Source organism: Chlorocebus sabaeus, chromosome 7 (assembly GCF_047675955.1).
Source record: "Chlorocebus sabaeus isolate Y175 chromosome 7, mChlSab1.0.hap1, whole genome shotgun sequence".
NCBI lineage: Eukaryota > Metazoa > Chordata > Mammalia > Primates > Cercopithecidae > Chlorocebus > Chlorocebus sabaeus.
The window spans coordinates 7931172-7948334 of record NC_132910.1 but is presented as its reverse complement, the minus strand read 5'-3'; the positions used below and the strand labels follow the sequence as shown (position 1 = coordinate 7948334).

Sequence of the window (17163 nt, the reverse complement as noted above, 5' to 3'; positions counted from 1 at the left end):
AAAGGGCAGAATAAAATAGGTGTTAGTGAAGAGATATCATCAAAGGGTTTCAGGGTATCATGAAAGGAGTGATTTTCGGGGAGAGAACCTTGGTGAGAAGAGGCTTCTTGGAGAACGCTGGATTGGAGTTGAGCTTTAAAGAATGAATGAGATTTTAACTGTCACTTTGTGTTGGGTATGGTTTTAATTCTAATGAGGTTTCAGTTTCTTCAGATATACTAGGATTGATGTTACCTTTTAAAGAGCTCCTAGAAGTTGTTAGATCATTCTAAATGTATACAATCAAATACAATTTGGGAAATTTAGCTACGGATGTACTGTGCTTGTTGAATGAATATGATAAATCTTAGTGATTTGAGTGTACTAGTATAGAAAATAACATCTTAGCCATTTGAAATCACGAAATTTTAGAGCAGGAAAAGATCTTACAAATTATCTACTCAACACTCTCCTTTACAAAGAAGGCACCAAAAGGTTCAGCAATTGACCAAGGTCACTCATTTAACTTGACCAGACTTTTTCTCTATCAGAAGGCATGGCTTTGGAATCGGCACCTTTCTGTATTCATTATGGTAATTTCCATTGATGATGTGAAATAAGATAATTGAATCTCCACGATTGATCACCAGACAGGGATACTTTAAACTGTGCAATGAACTTGCAGGTTAAGTTTGAAGGAACATAAAATGGACCAAAGGCAGGAAACATTTTCAGACTCGGTACTTGCATAATGGAAATACGGAATAATTCGCACCTGAAAAAAATGAGACCCTAGCAGGACTTTCAAGCTGATGTCGTTTACTCACCTAAGGTGGAACTGGAGAGGAAGACTAGAGGAGAAAGGAGGAAGAAGGGGGGGGTGATGAAGAGTGGGAGGGGGAGAGAGGAAGGGAGGGACGGAGGAGGAAGAGGAGGGGAGAGAGCGAAAGAATGAGAGAGAGAAAGAGAGAGAGAAAGAGAGAGAGAGAGAGAGAGAGAGCGCGAGCCGAGGCGAGCCTCGAAGCCACTGGAGAGGTACCCTTTGTCTGACAAACCCTGAAAGGGAAGCCTCTATAGCAGCCCTCCCGTTCCCACCTCCAAGCGTTTGCCGAACTGCTAGGTGGAGCCCGCGCCGCGGAGCCCACGAGCACTCCAGATCCGGGTTTTGCCGGCCACCCCTTTCCCTGGCGCTAGCCCCCTCCCCGGCTCTCCGAGCTCTCGCCGCTGGCCCGCCCGACCGCGGCTCATTCTGGCCTCGGCTTGGGCCCCGGCTGCGACTACCCCGCGCGCAGGCTGCACAGCCCCCGCGCGCCCGCGCTCTGCCCCGCTCTCGGCGCGTCGCCCCCCTCGCCTGCTGGCCCGGCACCGCTCGCTCCAGTTCCCAGGAGCGGGGATGCAGATGCTGCAGCTGGTCGGGGTGGGCGCCGCCGCCGCCGCCGCTGCTGGTTTTTCTCGGACTGCTTGTTGCCTCCGCTCCGGCAGCTGCTGCCGCCGCCGCCGCCGCCTGTGACTCGCCCCCTCCCCTTTCTTTCTTCTCTTTTTGCCTCGGTCCTCTTCCTACTGGTGTGCGCGCGCGCGGGTTGCACGGTTTGCTTTGGCAGGAGCTCGCTCGTGTGTGCGCGTGTGTGAGTGTGCGTGTCTGGAGAGCGCCAGTGCCTCGCTCGCTCTTGGGGAGTCGAAGAAGAGAAAGAACCGAAGAGACAGCGGCGGCAGCGCGGAGCCCAGGGCTGCGCGATGAAGCTCCCACATGCCCGCAGCTGCCCGGCCAGGCCGGCGAGCTAATCAGCCACCCCACGGGCTCGGAGCTCGCCGGCCCCCGGGACGCAGCCCTCGGCGGCCGGGCGCCCGCTCTGCCCGCGCGCCCCCTCCGTGCACCGGGGAAGGAGTTTGTGTGGCTCTTGCTCAGGCTGTCCGCGGAGGTTGCGGGCGTGAGAGGGGATCCTCGGCTGGGAGAGAACCTCGGGAGGACGAGGAGGAGGACGGTTTGGCGGAGAAGCCACCCCTGGCCCTCGCGGCTCCCCCTACCTATTCCATCGCTCCCGCTCCGAGGCGGAAAGGGGAGGACGTGGAAGAAGAAAAAGAAAGAGAAGGGGGGTGGGGTGGGAGAACTGGATATAAAGATCGGCTGGGGGGATGGTGGAAGATTTTTGGTCTCTTCGGCAGCGTCTTTTCTTAAGCGGCGGCGGCAGCAGCAGCAGCAGCAGCAAGAGGAGGAGAAGCAACCCCAGCTATGACTGCCGCATGTTAATAGCTGCCGCTGGGTCCCTCGGCTGCTGCTGGAGACAGAGCTTGACTCCGAAGTTGTGCAACTGTGGACTGGCAGAGACATTTGAACCCTCTTTTCTCTTCGCTCCGCTTTTGCCCCCTTGGGGTGTGTGAAGCGAGGAACGTAAAGGCAGGCGAGCATTTGGCTCTCTTTTTCCTTCCCCTTTCTCCGTGGCTGTGCAGCAGAAGAAAGGGAAGAGAGACTTTTTGTTGTTGTTTCCTTGACTGGGGTCTCCACCCTCCTGCTGCTTTCTCTGCGCTTCGATTCTCGTTCTTTGCCGCGTGTGGTTGGGGGTGTCTGCACAGGGGCCGGCCGGTCTTTTGCCCCGAGCTCAATGGCTGGATTGTGGAAACTGCACCCGCCTTCAGGTTGTTGAGCAACTGATGGGACGATCTCAGGGACCGGCGGTTACGAAAGGTAATTTATTCTTCGCACTCTTCATAATAGGGGTCGCTCTGGCCGGGCGCAGGCTTCGGCATCTACCGGGCGGGCAACAGAGGGGGTGCGGGGTGCATTCACACTCGCCCTTCCACTCACACACTCGCCCTCACACACACACACACACACACTCATCCAGTCGTGATGCGGGGCGGGAAAGGAACCTCCTGGCTGGTGGGCGCTCGGGTCTGGCGCAGGTTCGAGTTTTTTCCAGCCATTCGGCGATTTGGCGGCCGAGGGGAGTGAAGGGGATAAGAGACTGGGCGCATTCGCAGCTGCACACGCTGGGGAATAGGAACAGTTCCCATCCCGTGAATTTTCCCTCCCCTCTCACCCCAGTGCCATCCCCTGGTGGGAGCAGAAAGCGGACAGGAGGGCGCCTTTTCTCCGGCCAGCTGGAACTGGTGCGGCTGGAGGCGGGAGCGGGCTGGAGGACGGACAGGGTCTGGGTGAGAAGCTGGGCTCTGGGAAGATGGAAAATGCAGGGTGCAGAGCCCGGCGCTATTCTCCCTCGACGCTTGCCTGGAGCATCCGTGGTGGCCCCTTTTGCCCAGGTCGCGCCCCTGAGTCGTGGAGTCGCGCTGCCTCCCCGCGCCCTGCCTGTTGTGTCCCCTTCACAGCAGCTTGGTTTAGACCTGCGTGCCCAGGCTTTGTTAGGCGGTTTTGACTGGAGAAAGCTTCCACTTTCGTGGGTGGCCCGGGCTGCGCTATGCTGGTAGTGGGCACTGGGCGGGGGGCGGCGGTGTTGCACGAATCCGGGCGGCCGCGGCGCCGGGGCGGGGTGGGCAGAGCATTGGTGGTCGCTGTTGGCGGGTTACAGGTAGGAGAAAAGGCACCTCGGCGCTTCTCTCGGGAGAGGGGAAAGCTCCAGACTGCAGCGGAGCGTCTGAGCTCAGAAGCTTAGGGTGCCAGGCCCCCAGCACTATAGGTGTGTGTGTGTGTTTGTGTGTGTGTGGTGTGTAGGGGTGGGGGCGACCTCCTCTACCAGGGTTACTTGGCGGCGGAGTCGGCGTTTGAGTGTGTGCGCATTTTTGCGCCCCAGGGACGGCAGATAGATATTTGCGGGGATGCTGGAGCTGATGCTACTGGAGCTGAGCTTGCTTATTGAAATCGCCTGGGATCCGCTTAACTGGAAAATCTGGTTTGAGGAGGCCACGGGGGCCCCCGCAGGGTGGCGAGGAAGCCTTGCCATGTCCCCTTCCCCTGGAGAGGCGCAGCTCGGCGAGATGCATGCGGCGCGTGAGAGTCGCTGGTGCAGCGCTCCATGCACCCCAGATTGGCCCTGATGAGAACCTCATAGGGTAGTCATCTCTCCAGCAGATTGAAGTAATCGAGTCCAGCCAGCATAACTCCTGGTCCCTGGAATTCTCTGGCCACTTTCCTCGCTCTGATAGAAACATGCGCTGCTTTTATTTTTATGGCCAGAGATATCATAGCAGTTGGGCGAACTCGAGCCTTGCGAGCCACCTCCAGGGTGTCTCCTCCCTGTGTCTGCGTGTGATCCCTGCCTGCGGTAGTTAGAGCACATTGTAAACAACGGTGTAAGCACTCCTGCCACAGTCTCCTTTAGAGTCGAACCTGCTGTCGTCTGTTGTGTTTACTTTCCTGGCTGTATTACTCATTAGGAAGTATAGGCTTCTTGCACCTCTGATTTTACATCCTTCCAGCCAGCTGCTGGGGAAATGAGGAGACACATAGACTCTGGCAGGAAGGAAAAATTGCCTTCTGTGTTTTGCTCTGAAGTAAATAGGCGGTCTGCTAATTTTAGTGTCATATGGGCTATCATCACTAGTTAAAGAATGTCATCGTAGAATCTGCAAAGAAATACTTCTTTAGCCTTTTTTTTTTTTTCATTTGGAGACTCTCCTATATTTCCCTACGAGAATAAACAGAGTTTGGTAAGATTTCTTTTGTATATTTTTCCATCTGTAATGGTCCTAAATGATCTGGCGCCCAATTTATCTGTATGTGGATTACAAATAGGATAGAATTCTCAGCTCTTTTATAATCACCAAAATAGGATACCAGATAATTTGTATAGGAGTTAAGAGGATATTTGTTGTTGAATTATCTCTCAGCTTTGTTTCACCCAATCTTTTTTTTTTTTTTTTTTTTTTTGGTAATCAAAGCAAGGGTAAAGAATGCACAAAGATAAACACAGTTTACAAACTGTTACTTTTGCAAGTGAAACTGCTTTTTACTTTTTACTTTCAATAATTAAAATGTATTAAATTCCTTAGGTCTAGATTAGCTCTGACTGCTTTGGTGTTTGTTGCAAATACTTGTGTTCTATTTTGTTTTAAAAAGTATAAGGCTCTTAATGTAACAGGGTACTTTGTTTTTAGGTACAATAATTTCTGGATGTCTTCATTATTTTTTGAAGACCTTGACCTCTTGAAAAAGCATAGATTGCAAAACACACCGAATCACTGATGCTTGACTTTAAGTTATATTTTCATGAGAGATATTGCTAATGGCCATCACCTAACAGAAAACTTAGAAAATTTTGATTTAATTCATGAGAATCTAACTTCATGTATTTGTTTCATTTCTAGATGATACATATTAAAGTCTTTATACTTGCAAATATTTCTGAGGATTAAAGAATACTTGTCCTCCCATTTTAGAAGATCTAATCACAATGATTCCCAGTCCTTACATTACAAGATTTGATCAGATCTGTTCTTTGTTTCCTAGCAGCATGTGTTCCCTAGCAGTCATACATTCCACAGGTCCTGATGTCATTAGAACTGTGTCTGTCAGTGTATTGTGCTGTCTTTAGCTGAAGGTGAATGTGTCAGAGTATTTGAATGCCATTCCATAGCTCTTCCTTATCACTAAGTATTCAGTAACCTGATCCATTTGTGTATATGGTTGACTAGACTATTTCTACAAAATCGGGGTAGGAGGAATGATTAACACAAAGTTTTCTATGAACTATTAATGTTTTTTTAGATAGAGACGTTAGGCTGCATCAGGCATCCCCGACCTGAAGAGTGATAAGCCAGCATGTGATTTGCCTGATGGGTAAACGCTTTTGATGTCTCATTTTAGGTTTCTTGGTGTGATTATCCTTCAGACTGAGAGTGCTCCTCAAAAATATGAATGGAAAGTCTTTCAGAAATGATTTTCTTAATCATGATCCTCTTACATTTTGCAGATTTAAACATTCTTTTCCACAGGGAATAATAGCAAGTATGGCACTTACTGGCTGCAGCTACACAGGCTGGCATTGTTTGTACTAATTAGGAAAGACAGATTTTTTTATGGATTTGATTTACCATTGATTCCTTTGTGTGCTATAGTCAAGGAAATCATAAATAGTAAATTAAAAAGACTATAAAATCATGAGGATTGAAGTTAGTCAAATAATATGATGCAAAACTGAATTGTTTTTCAGATTTGATTTGGACCACTTTAAGTGTTGGTTGAAACTCTCTTTAAAAAGGACTGCCAAGTAGAAGTGACAGTTACTGTTAGAAGTGGGGAGTTTTGGCCCAGAAATCAGCAAGGAAAACTGATTGCAATTTTCATATTTAGGATCAAACAGTGATTTTAAGAAATGCTGTGCAGCCTTAATTTAGCATGGTGTGAATGGCTAGAGCAGTTGGAATTTTAAAAGGATGATCTGTCCTTAAGTTTTGCAAATGGCTATTTTGCCTTCTCTTTCCTAGATTTGCATTATATTCAAAATATGCATTTGCTCACTTTGGGAGGAACCGTAAAGAATATGGCTGTATTGTAATTTATTATTTGTTTGTCCACAAGGATATATTTGCCCTTAGATTATTATTATGTCTTCTTATTTCATGCAAATGCATTTCTTTATAGAATAACCATTTTTATAATTAAATAAAAAGTAAAACTTGCAAGTATGAGTAAGGTCCTCCTGACATTTTTCCTTGGTTATCTTTCTGTGTTTTGTCGAGTAGGGGCAGGAAGAGGGTTAGAGAGTTGTTGATCAATGAAGAGAAAAATCCAGATTTTTCATTCATTGTAATACATTGCAAGAATGTAGTGTGAGCATGCCTGTAAATAACATTTATGCATCTAAGGTGTGCAGGTTTTTCCGCAAATCTTTAATGTGATTACTCTGATCTGAGTGTCAGCATGGCCCAATAAAATTAACTCTACTGCTGCATAAGAAACCAGGTGTAACTTTTTTCTTAGAATTGTGAAATGTGCTTATCGATTCATAAGCACAAAATATAAAAAGAGAAAAGTAGCTGTCCCACTTGAAATTAATTGAACTTCTTTATTTATTTTGGGGGGTAAATAAAAGGGGAGAGTTTCTATATTTGCTCATAATAGGTTCTATAGACCTTGATAAATCATGTCTTCCTTATGTCTTATTGACACCTAAAACAGGAACTTAGTTTCAATTTTAACAAATATCTTCATAAAAGTGATTACAAATAGGTATTAAAAGAAGTGAAAATTTGGTCCATATTATTCAAGAATTTAAATAGAGTATTGTGATGATAATCCTACTTATTTTGAAAACTATCTTTGGGATGGAAGAATAAATCACCCAACTGAATGTTTCTTTCTGCTAAAACTTCCATGTCAGTTTCTTTGTAAAGCAAACAATGCTCTTTTATCAGTGTTTTCAAAGTGTCCTCTGGGGAACCCTGAGGATCTCTGACACCCCTTCAGAGGAAATGTGAAAAGAAAACATTTTTATGATAATGCTAAGACATTATTTGCCTTTCACTTGTATTCTTTAACAAGTGTTCAGTGGCGTTTTCCAGAATGTATATGATATGTGATGACATCATTGCTCTGATGGCATATGTCATATGTTCTTACGTATTGCAAGTTTTAGAATTTTCCCAGTTTATCAATACTTGAATGGTGACAGTTACAGGTATAATAATCAAAAGTCACTTTAGAGGCTTAGTGCAGTGGCTCACATCTCTAATCCTGCACTTTGGGAGGCTGAAGTGGGCAGATCACTTTAGGTAAGGAGTTTGAGACCACCCTGGCCAGCATGGGGAAACCTTGTCTGCACTAAAAATACAAAAATTAACTGGGCATGGTGGTGCATGCCCATAGTCCCAGCTACTTAGGAGGCTTGAAGCAGGAGAATCGCTGGAACCCAGGAGGTAGAGGTTGCAGTGAGCCAAGATCGCGTCACTGCACTCCAGCCTGGGCCACAGAGCAAGACTGTGTCTCAAAAACAACACAAAACAAACAACAAAAAAAGAAATCACTTTAGGTCATTTTTTTTTATTATTATACTTTTAAGTTCTGGGATACATGCACAGATGTGCAGGTTTGTTACATAGGTATACATGTGCCATGGTGGTTTGCTGCACCCATCAACCCATCATCTACATTAAGTATTTCTCCTAATACTATCCTTCCTCTAGCCTCCACCCGCCAACAGGCCCTGGTGTGTGATGTTCCCCTCACTGTATCCATGTGTTCTCATTGTTTAATTCCCACTTATGAGTGAGAACATGGAGTGTTTGGTTTTCTGTTCCTGTATTAGTTTGCTGAGAATGATGGTTTCCAGCTTCATCCATGTCCCTGCGAAGGACATGAACTCATCCCTTTTTATGGCTGCATAGTATTCCATGGTATATATGTTCCACATTTTCTTTATCCAGTGTATCATTGATGGGCATTTGGGTTGGTTCCAAGTCTTTGCTATTGTGAACAGTGCCGTAATAAACATACGTGTGCATGTGTCTTTATAGTAGAATAATTTATAATCCTTTGGTATATACCCAGTAATGGGATTGCTGGATCAAATGGTATTGCTGGTTCTAGATCCTTGAGAAATTGCAACTCTGTCTTCCACAATGGTTGAACTAATTTACACTCCTACCAATAGTGTAAAAGCATTCCTATTTCTCCATATCCTCTCCAGCACCTATTGTTTTCTGACATTTCACTGATCGCAATTCTTTCATGAGATGGTGTCTCATTGTGGTTTTGATTTGCATTTCTCTAATGTAGGTCATTAATTTTTAAGAGTGTAAAACGGTCCTGGGCCAGCAAGTCTGAGAACGGCTCAAGTAGACTTTTCTGAGATCTGCCTCCTTGTACTCTAAAATGCCACCCATCCAGCCACATAAAGAGTCATGTAGGGTGAGAAAATGATTAGATGTCCAACCTGTAAAAAAGATAGGCAGGTTGGATATAGTTATTAATTATTTGGCATTTTCATTATTTTATTTCCAAATAATCTATTGTAGGAAACTTATTTTTAGACTTTTGTCCCCATTTATGGAAATGGAAACTTTAACACAGCAGATATGCAGCCTAATCTTCTGACTGCTCTTGGGAAGGCTACAAGGGAGTCAAGGGGAAAATATCTTGATCTAGGCCCTAGATCAAGATATTTTGATACCTAGAAAGGTAGATGGCGTCGAGATGAACAGAAAGGGACTCTGGAGTGTTTGCCTAGGTTTAATAAACTATTGGATTTGGGTTAAGGTACCTGATCTCTCTACGCTTTAATTTCCTGACATTTTTAATGGATTTGACAATTTTACCAAATTCACAGATGATTATGAAGATTTAATTGGTAAATCTATGCAGAGTCCTTAAAACAGTTCCTTGTGCATAATAATAACATAATTATTTGCTGCTATTATTACTATCATCATCATTATTATTGGGTCTCATGAGAGTCCTAGGAAACTTTAATCAATTCCCCATGTGATTCAGATACATAATTATATTTCACACCATTTTACAGTATGTCTTAAAATGTTGGTAAATTTTAAAATTTCATATAAAAGATAATCTTGACTTTATTTTACTCTCACACTATAAAACTCATGAAGGGTTATTAGCATTTTTTAGAGGAGGAATTAATAAAACACCTTTGTTAGCTTGAGCTAAGTTTGAAGTTTGATAGTGAATGTGAATGCCCAATTAAAACTAGATTTCAAAGACCCTAATTGAATATTTATGTATCTTGGGAATTATTAGAGAGAAAATCACTTTTCTGAAGTGATATCAAGATGACTCACTATACTCTTAATCTGTTAATCACTATCTAAGCATCACAACAAGCCATTTTCAGTGCAAAGGATCCTTGGGGCAATTATATACTGTAGTTCAGTCTGTTTGTGAGTAGTGATATGTCTAACTAGTGAAAGAAGCTATGCATTCAGATTAGCTTTACTAGATGCTAAAGTTTAACTGGAGAATTGTGTAATATTTTTGAATGAGACTTTGGCAACTATTTGAAAACTCGAAGTTACAGATGTGCTTATAAGTTATATACATTTTTGGGGTATATTCTATGGCTTGTTATAATTTCTGACCCAGCCTATCACTATAAAATTAGTACTATAGCACTTTCCTTCCAGAACTTTGGTAGATTCTGATTTAGTGTTGTAGAAACTAAATTATCCTCCATAGATAGGAATAGCTGGGCAGTGTTTTTAATTATGAGATTCTCAGAAATGGTCTTTGGACTGAGAGTCACTTGAATACAACCCTAAATGTGCAAGTTTCTACCTCTGTTATTGCTATCTGTAAAATAGAGATAATAAAGTCTACATTGCTGGTTTGAGTGGAGTAATAGGAAGTAAATATAAAAGTACCTAGTGGAGTGAATATTTCATGCATAGTACCTTTTGTTATTAGTCATAGTATTATTAGAAATGTCCTTGAGTACCATTATTAAGAAAACTTAGCTAAATCAAATATCATTTTCTTAATTGAAGAGTTCTTGATGAGCTGGGAAAATCAATAGCATTTTCTTAAGTAGTTGAGAAAGGTTCGAGTCTTGTATTTATTTTTACTATGTTGCTTCCCTCTGTCCCTTTTTAACCTTTTAAGTACTTATTTCTGAGCTCCTCTTCATCTTAAAATGTTATGCTCTGCTCCTAATTCCCCATCAAAAATTACAATCCTAGCAGAAAAATATTTTTGACATCCACCAAATACTATGTCCGAAGATTGACTTTAAATTGGGTATAAAATGAAAGTAACAATTTAAGATGTTTTAAATTAAATACCCTGTTATCTTTTCACATGTCAATCATTCTTTAAGCTTTAACTGCATCAGAATTTTCTGTAATGCTGTAACCATATCAAGTCATCATAAACGTCGAAGATATCAGGATTCTCATACTTTTAAAAGATTTATAATCCCAGGTTTTAAGTCTCATAAGAATGCCATAAATGAGATAAACCTATAAAATTCAGATCCCAAAATTGCTTTAAAGACTAAAACTTTTGAAGGGCTTGTAAATAAGTCCAAATTTTAGAATTGACATCTATATTTCAGTGACAGTGCCAATAACAGAAGTTATTAAAATGTGTGACTTTTTCTATAATTATCCAGCATGTATACTCAAAAGGAAAGGATATGATATGGTAGGTGGTAAAAATGAATGAAAAAGTAAACTGCACATTGGACTGGATGACTGGCTTGCTAAATTGCACCAGAATTAGGTGTTTTAAAGTATGACTCAAGGAACTGAAAGCCGAGTAGAAACGACACCCCCTCCTGTTTGATCAGCTTGTGTTGGTGTTTACGCATCCCGCAGAGGCAGAGTGTGTTACTATTCAGGACAGCCCCAGTGGCTCCACAGTAGCCTGAGCCTGTGAGAATAGAGGAGAGACTCAAGCCCAGTTTTTGATGTTCTGCTTGGGTGGGTAACCTGAATACTAAAATACATTCCATTGATGCTGACCCTGTAAGAGGGTTTTCAACAGTCTCCTGTTTTGTTTTGATTTGGTTTGGTTCCCCCCTTCCCCGTTTCCTTTTTCTCAAACTCTTCCAAAGACTTTTGGATAAAAGGAAATGGTCCTGACTGATGGTCATCTTTTTGTATGAGATTTTATTTCTGGCAAGAATGGAAGGGTTCAACTGGTTTTCATTAACACCTTTTGTTTTTTCAAATTTTCAGTGTTCTTGGTTTGTCAATGGCTTATGGTTGTTGTTTGAACCTTGACTCAGAATACTGATCATGACTTCAAGGCGTGGACAAAGAACCTATTGAGAAATCATTTTCTGTTAACACAAGGCATGTGTGTATCTATAGCCTTTCTTTATATTGGCTTTAAATGTTTGGTTGATGTTGTCTAATGAGTTTTAATTATATTATCAACTGTAGTTGGCTTTGGAGGAAGAGCTTAGGCAGCCATTTAAAAAAATTACATACAATCATCTTTTGAGGTTTAGGCAATTTCAATTAGTTTTCACTATGATTCTTAATTTTTATGTGTGATGGTTAAATATTACAGTCATTCTAAAATGGTGCAATTTTATGATAGTATCTAAGTAATATGTACTTAAATTTAACTTAAAATATTTAATAGAATGGGTGTTTTCACTATTTCTATTTTAATTGCAAAGACACCTCCAGCTCACTTTCTGCTGAACTGATTAATTTATTGGGAAGTTATTGTGTTTCTCACCTAAAGATTCTTGGGAAAGAGTGAAGTTTTACGTAGGTATCAGAAAAAATTGGATACCTCTAGGCTTCTGCTTCCATTCCATGCCTACCAGTTCCAGGCCTACCCAGCCTATCAGTTTTCTTTTTCTCTGACTACTGGATTCATTCCCTTTCACCACAGTCTGAATTAAGTACTCAGTCTTATACTGATCGACTGTCGTCAGCTTGGTGGAGGCAGTAAGAATATTGCAGTTCCTCTGTGGATGAATGGATAGCTAGCTTGAAGAAGAAAAGGCTCAATTAAGAGAGGGATGTTGCTCACACAAAAAGAAAGAGGTGCTGATAGTATCTGAATAGTGATTCTTTAATAACTGGGACAAATCAGGTGTTGGAAGAATTGGTTAGGAAAATCATTGAAAATGGGTTTACCCTCTTCCTATAAGAGGCCAGAGTGATCTTAGAAAATGGTTCCTTACTCACTTGACCAACAAAACCCAACAAAATTATGCAAATCGGGAGGTTCAAATCTTCAGGTTCATTTCAAGAGCACCCAAGTTATCTATTAAACTGCTCAAGATATCTAGGCTCTGTATATATGAAAAGCCACCAAATATCTGAAAGAAGTGCCTTTGCAGAAGCAGTGTGCCATTTCCGTCCTACAGTGGTAGAGCCATTGTACAATGGCTCTGTTCAATGCCAGATGGGAGAGCTGGACACAGGTTTGTTGGCACAAAGAGAACTGGATTTTTTCCTGTACATGCTTAAAAATGCAGAGAATAATGCTGATCTTCAAGGTTTGAATAGAGACTATCTAGGCATTGCGTAGATTCAGATTAACAAAATCCCCAAGATGTGACACCTGATAGTGCTCATGGTTGAATTAACCCATGTATGAGCTTCGCTGGCCACATTACTGAAAAGGAACAAATTGTTCCAAAGCCAGAAGTGGAGACTGCACAGAAGAAAAAGTTATGTCAGAAGAAACTGAAGAAACAAAAACTTACGGCACAGGAACAAATACAGCATAAAATAAATGCAAATAGAAGTAAAACCAGAAAAAGTGAGTTTGTAGATATGTATCCATCCATCTATTTGCGACGTCTAATTATTTTACACTTGCTGTGTACTCATTATGTCATGCTTCTGATGAGAATATATGTTTATTCAAGTAAACCTTCTGTTTAGAGGCAGAGTATTCAAAATTATATCAAGTAAGATATTTCAGATAATTGAGCATGGATAACTTTATAGTTGCCTAAAGCATCCAAACAAAATATACTTCAGTGTATCCAGTAGTGTTTTTCAAATGATAGACATCTAATATGGGCCCATTATTACCAAAACCAGAGACTGAATATTAATGCTGACACTTGACCACCTGAGGTGGCTTAAAGCTATTGTATGTATTCTTTGGAATACTCCTAAATTTATTATGTTACTTTTCCTGTATTCAGAAAAGAAAGTTATGTTGAGTTTTCATTTTCATTTAAAAGTACCAAATCAATATAAGTAGTAGCATATGAAGATAATTTGGAAGAATTTTTAAAGGTTAGTAGAAGGCCTAATTAGCAGAAATCTTATGTACAATGACCTTCCTTACTATTGCAAATCCTCAAAGAAGAAGGAGCACTAAAAATTAGTATGCTGTCAACATTTTTTTTTTTTATGATTTGACGTTATTAAGCAAACTTTGCGAGTATTTCTTTTTCTGGTGCGTTTGATTAAATGTGTGATCTTATCTTGGTGAAATAGCCTGCTGGGCTGCAGACAGTAGTGTTCAGAAATGAAATTTGCTTGGAGCTTCTGAGTAGACATTTATTCAATTAGACCTTTCTTGAATAATAGATGATAGTGAGATAACAGTGGTGTGTGTATATATGTTTTCTTCCTTGAATTTAGGGGATGTTGAGCTAGAGCAACATCAACAAGAGAAGTAATGGGGTATGAAAGAAAGCATTAGATTTACATATGAGAAATTAACCTACTTTATTACAAATGAATGAACAGTCTGTATGAGGGACTCATAGTATCAATGTCAGAGGACACTGTGTTAGCCCATATGTTTTGTTTTACCAGTCCTTGTATGTTAATTCCTTCCCGGCTACTCTCTTTTAGCTTAGTAGAGGTTACTCTGCAATGAATTTTTCCTCAACCTACATCATTTGTGCATGCTTTTTCGATTCTACTTGGGTGATGGTAATGGCTGAATTTTGATTCCCATTCTTTCTTCCTAGTATAGAAGATCATATTTAGATTTTTTTCTGATTATAGCACATGCTCATGTTGAACACTTTTGAAATACAGAGATACATAAAGTTAAAACTGAAATCACACAATATAACATAATACAGTGGCATACCACCATGTTCACAGAGATTACATCATATGTAATTTTTGCTTTGATTATCTGCATCTGTATTTTGTATTTGTGTTTGTTTTAATTGAAATGAGATTAAACCATATTTAGTTTGTAGAATTATCTCCAATTTCTCAATGCCATTATTTTTTTGAAAGCATTATTTTAAGTATTGTAAAATATTTCATAATGTAGATATACTACGATTTATTCAAACATTTACTTATTCATGTGGGTTGTCATTTGTTGCTAGAATAAGTGATGTCACCATGATTATCCAAGTGCTGAAAGCTTGGCCTGTTCTCTAGTTTTTTCTGCAGTACAGATTCCTTGAAGTACAATTACTAGATCAAGGAGTAAATAATCCTTTGACTTTTTCTACTTGGTTACAGATCCAGATGCATCATTGCTGTCTGTATAACTGGTCCTCTGAAAGTGTTGGAAACTCTTAAGAATTGTTAACTCTCAGTAGTGTATAGTTCATGGCTACTAATTCTTGGTTATGTATAGTTAGTAAAGTTAGTAACTTTTACTAAGTTTTTGGTAATTCTTAAGAATTACTAATGCTCAGCTGTACATGTACGCCAATATATAAAAGCAGAGGTCAATGTAATAATAATAATAAATGGAAATTCACTGATTATTAATATTTAAGTAAAATTGTGCCTTATGTCTTTGAATTTAACATATTGCTAAAACAAAACCATACAACGAATTTGCTCCATGAAGAACTGAGTCCACTGTGTGTCTAATATTTCCATAAACGTTCTTAGTTTCTTTCACTGATCTTGAGTGGACCTCATATCTCTTAAGTTTATCTAAAGTATCAACTTAACAAAACTTTTTCTTTCCCATACTTCTTATGGAACAAAAACAAATGTGGTTTGGATTATTGTTCTAAAATTTAAGTATGAAAAGTAGGAGCAAATTATCAGTCAATGCATTTAAAATAAATGAAGTTTGTCTATAAAAGTAGACGGGTCAGAAAAGTAATTTAACAGAACATTTTGGCTTATAATAAGTAAACGGGAACACAGGTTTTGCTAGGTGTAACCTCAATTGGAGATCTGTCTGTAGGAATAAGAGTTAGGTACAGGCTGGATGCTATGACTCATGCCTGTAATCCCAGGACTTTGGGAGGCTGAGACAGGACAATTGCTTGAACCCAGAAGTTTGAGACTAACCTGGGCAACATTGTTATATCCTATCTCTATAAACATTATTAGAAAATTAGGCAGGCATGGTGATGCACGTCCGTAGTGCCAGCTCCTCAGGAGACTGAGGCTGGAGGATCGCTTGAGTGGAGGAGTTCCAGGCTGCAGTGAGTCATCATCGCACCACAGCACTCTAGCCTGGGCTACAGAGTGAGACCTCGACTATTAAAAAAAAAAAAAAAAAAAAAAAAAAAATCAATAAAAATAGATACATAATGTGAAATGTCCAGTAGTGTTTAGGTAAAATTAAAGAGTAAAACAGCAGGTGGATAATGCAATTTGAAATCAATTTTCCAGTAATGCTGGTAGCTACTGAATTTGATTTCATTGTAGTTCATTCTTCGTTCTGAGAGACTTTAAACAGTATTTTTGTGACTTCTGCTTCCAATTGTACAGACATATTTACGATACATTTCTAGCAGTCAGAGCAGAAACATATTCTACTTTCACTATCGATATTTTGTTTAAATCTGCACCAGAATATATTTATGGGACAGAGTTTAATGCTTGATAAATAAATGATTGTATAACTGCATGAATGTGCTTTATGGACCTAGATGAAACAACTGAACATGAAAGCAGTTTTTGAAGTTACTATTGCAAGATAAATTTAAGTGCCATTGAAAATTGCTCTGTACATGCGCGTGCAATAAAGAAAGGCACAGAAGGAATCTTGAAAGCCAGACTCTTTGTGTTTTAGTTTCCTTAAAAATATATTGTCAAGAGTTGAAGTGACTTGCCCAAAGTGACATGGCAGTTTTGTAGCACATGCTGCCTTCTATTATGGATTTTTTTTTTTTTTTTTTTTTTTTTTTTTTTTTTTTTTTTTTTTTTTTTTTTTTTTTTTGAGACGGAGTCTCTGTCGCCCAGGCTGGAGTGCAGTGGCGCAATCTCGGCTCACTACAAGCTCCGCCTCCCGGGTTCACGCCATTCTCCTGCCTCAGCCTCCTGAGTAGCTGGGACTACAGGCGCCCGCCACTATGCCCAGCTAATTTTTTTGTATTTTTAGTAGAGACAGAGTTTCACCGTGTTAACCAAGATGGTCTCGATCTCCTCACCTCGTGATCTGCCCACCTTGGCTCCCAAAGTGTTGGGATAATAGGCGTGAGCCACCGCGCCCGGCCTGGAATTTCTTAGTCTTGCACTTGAGAGTTCTCATTTCTGATTTCAGGAATGATGTTATCACTCTCTATCTTGTATTGAATTAGTCACGTAACTTCTGTAGGTCTGTTTCATCTGTAAGTAGAAGATGGGGTGGTGGGTGGTCCTTTTACCCTAAAATATCCATGGGATAAAATAAAATGGTAAAGCTTATTAGAATACTTCTGCTTGCAAGGTGTACTTTTCAAAAAAAACTTACTAGGTAGTTGATGATGTAAGAATTTTCACATTTCTTCCTTTGTGAAGAGCTAAGGCTCAGTATTGCATGTGGTAATAGCATATTTTAAAAAGATGAAATAGATTAAACCATCTTTTTGTGATGGCTTAAAGGGAAAGTGACATAATGAAGATGCTTTGCATGATTTAAAACCATTAAGGAGT

The 17163-nt window shown here is 40.7% G+C and overlaps 1 protein-coding gene across 16 annotated transcripts in view; it reads left to right on the top strand.

Moving 5' to 3' along the window:
- Positions 1–1225: 1225 nt before the first annotated feature.
- ADGRL3 (adhesion G protein-coupled receptor L3) overlaps positions 1226–17163 on the top strand; it is an 846373-nt gene continuing 830435 nt past the window's right edge. For 5 of the 16 annotated variants that reach the window (XM_073017337.1, XM_073017336.1, XM_073017334.1 and 2 more), the window contains exon 1: positions 2395–2662. The gene's annotated coding sequence lies outside the window, so the exon portion shown is untranslated. Of the gene's footprint in view, positions 2663–17163 lie in introns of all 16 variants that reach the window. The other 11 variants (XM_073017342.1, XM_073017340.1, XM_073017339.1 and 8 more) reach the window with 6 other exon arrangements.